Genomic DNA, 3119 nt, shown 5'->3' on the forward strand with positions numbered 1-3119 from the left:
CAGCTCAGACATGTCCTAAATGCTCTTCCTGTACCAAGCCCTTGGCTGGCCTCCTGGTAAGAAGCTCCTTGCTCTTCTTGTACAACCTGAAAACAAGTCCCAATCCATGGGGTCCAAAGCAAGCTGGGGGCACTCTGCAGTCAAATTCTTTTTGTCTATACACCTGGAAAAAAGGCAGTCCCAAAGCTGGTTTCCGAGGTGGGGGACTATTTGTCCTTGAGTGCTTCTCAAGTCACATGCAGTCTGCTCAGTTCTGCAAAATAGAATCAACTTGAAGCACTGACATTATAGGCAATGACTGTGATCCAAGACTTAAAGAAAACAGATGTCTAAAGATAACTGTGGTCCAAACTCCTTAGACTGACATCTGAAGCCTTTCACCCATCAGCTCTTTCCCTATTGTTTTCTGCTACTTGCTCCCTCCTGCTCTGATCTCTAGCCATCTGCATAACTTACAGTTTTTGACTGCTTTACACCATCCCTGCCCCTTCGACCCCAAGTCTATTTGGCTACCTCCTAGTCTTTATCTTTCCACTTAAATGTCACTCCCTCCAGGAAGCCTTCCTTGATCCACAATTACAAGACTAGCCTAGTTGCCCCTCTTCATGTTCCCACAACACCCTGCATTCACCCCAGTGGTCATTGCCACCTTGTGTTATAACCTCCTGTTTACTTTTCGTTCTCCACATGCTTAGACTAGAGCTCCCTGAGAGCAGGCCCTGGTCCTTCTTGTGTCTTTGGTTTCTAGCTGAGGGCCTGGCCTTTTGTAGAGAATATTTGTTGAGTGAAAGAATTAATGAATGTGGAGTTAAAATCAAGATTCATGAAAAAGTCCAAGGGTGCGGTATCTGAAATATTCTTTTTTAAAAAAATATATTTATTGATTATGCTATTACAGTTGTCCCATTTCCCCCCTTCACTCCACTCCATCCTGCCAAACCCCTCCCTCCCACATTCCCCCCCTATAGTTCATGTCCATGGGTCATACACATAAGTTCTTTGGCTTCTATATTTCCTATACTATTCTTACCCTCCCCCTGTCTATTTTCTACCTACCATTTATGCTACTTATTCTCTGTACCTTTCCCCCCTCTCTCCCCTTCCCAATCCCCGTTGATAACCCTCCATGTGATATTTTCTGTGGTTCTGTTTCTGTTCTAGTTGTTTGCATAATTTGCTTTTGTTTTGGTTTTACGTGTGATTGTTAATCATTGTGAGTTTGCTGTCATTTTTACTGTTCATATATTTTATCTTCTTTTTCTTAGATAAATCCCTTTAACATTTCATGTAATAAGGTCTTGGTGATGATGAACTCCTTTACCTTGACCTTATCTGAGAAGCACTTTATCTGCCCTTCCATTCTAAATGATAGCTTTGCTGGATAGAGCAGTCTTGGATGTAGGTCCTTGCCTTTCATGACTTGGAATACTTCTTGCCAGCCCCTTCTTGCCTGTAAGGTTTCTTTTGAGAAATCAGCTAAGAGTCTTATAGGAACTCCTTTGTAGGTAACTGTCTCCTTTCTCTTGCTGCTTCTAAGATTCTCTCCTTCTGTTTCATCTTGGCTAATGTAATGATAATGTGCCTTGGTGTGTTCCTCCTTGGGTCCAGCTTCTTTGGGACTCTCTGAGCTTCCTGGACTTCCTGGAAGTCTATTTCCTTTGCCAGACTGGGGAAGTTCTCCTTCATTATTTGTTCAAATAAGTTTTCAATTGTTTGTTCTTCCTCTTCTCCTTCTGGCACCCCTATAATTCGGATGTTGGAACGTTTCAAGGTGTCCTGGAGGTTCCTAAGCCTCTCCTCATTTTTCCGAGTTCTTGTTTCTTCATTCTTTTCTGGTTGGATGTTTCTTTCTTCCTTCTGGTCCACACCGTTGATTTGAGTCCCAGTTTCCTTCGGATAACTATAGGTTCCCTGTACATTTTCCTTTGTTTCTCTTAACATATCCTTCATTTTTTTCATCTAATTTGTAACCAAATTCAACCAATTCTGTGAGCTTCCTGATTACCAGTGTTTTGAACTGTGCATTTGATAGGTTGGCTACCTCTTCATTGTTTAGTTGTATTATTTCTGGAGCTTTGATCTGTTCTTTCATTTGGGCCATTTATTTTTTGTCTTGGTATGCCTGTTACATAAAGGAGCGGAGGCTTAGGTCTTCACCGGGGGTGGGGTAACACTGGTCGCTGTGCTATGACGCTGTAATGGGGGAGGGGCTGAGGGGGAGCAATGGCACTTGCTCCATTCTCTGCCAGATTTCAGCCACTTCCTCCACTACCTGCAATCAAACTGGGCCCCTCTAATGCTGCTTACTGAGTGGGTGGGCTTGTGCATGCTCTAGGCCCCTGTGGGTCTCTCCAACGAACTCTCCTGTGGGGCTGGGAGTTTCTCCCACTGCCGCCTCAACCCCCACGGGTGTTTTCAATCAGAGGTTTGAGGCTTTATTTCCCTGCACTGGAGCCCTGGGTTGCGCGGTCTGCTTTGCTCCCCCACCGTTCCTCCCGGTTTATCTATGTGCGAATGTGGGGCTACGGGGTCTGCTAGCTGCTGCACTGCCTGCCCCATTCGCCACCAGCCGCTGTCTTGCTGCGAGTCCTCTCTGCCCAGCTGCCCGTCTCCGCCCCTCCTACTTGTCTGGATGAATGTTTCTTCTTTATCTCCTTGGTTGTTGGACTTCACACAGTTTGATTTTCTGTCAGTTCTGGTTGTTTTTTGTTTTTAAATTGTTGTTGTCCTTCTTTTGGTTGTGCGAGGAGGCACAGTGTGTGTACCTACACCTCCATATTGGCCATAATCCCCCTGAAATAGTCTAAGTACTTCAGGGGTTATTGTCTCTGCAAGATGTTCCTTTCCACGATCTTTTCTTTAAACCATGTTTCATTGTTAGGCAAAAATTACAAAATGAAATAATATAACAGTCCCTGATCCTTTTCCTCAGCCATGCTTTCTGCAATTTCAGTTACTCACGGTCAACCACAGTTTAAAAATATTAAATGGAAAAGTCCAGAAATAAATAACTAAAAAATATTTTGAGAGAGAGACCACACTCACATAAATTTCATTACCATACATTATTATAATTGTTATATTTTATTATTAGTTATTGTTGTTAATCGCTATTGCTC

This window comes from Desmodus rotundus, chromosome 7 (genome assembly GCF_022682495.2).
Source record: "Desmodus rotundus isolate HL8 chromosome 7, HLdesRot8A.1, whole genome shotgun sequence".
Lineage (NCBI taxonomy): Eukaryota > Metazoa > Chordata > Mammalia > Chiroptera > Phyllostomidae > Desmodus > Desmodus rotundus.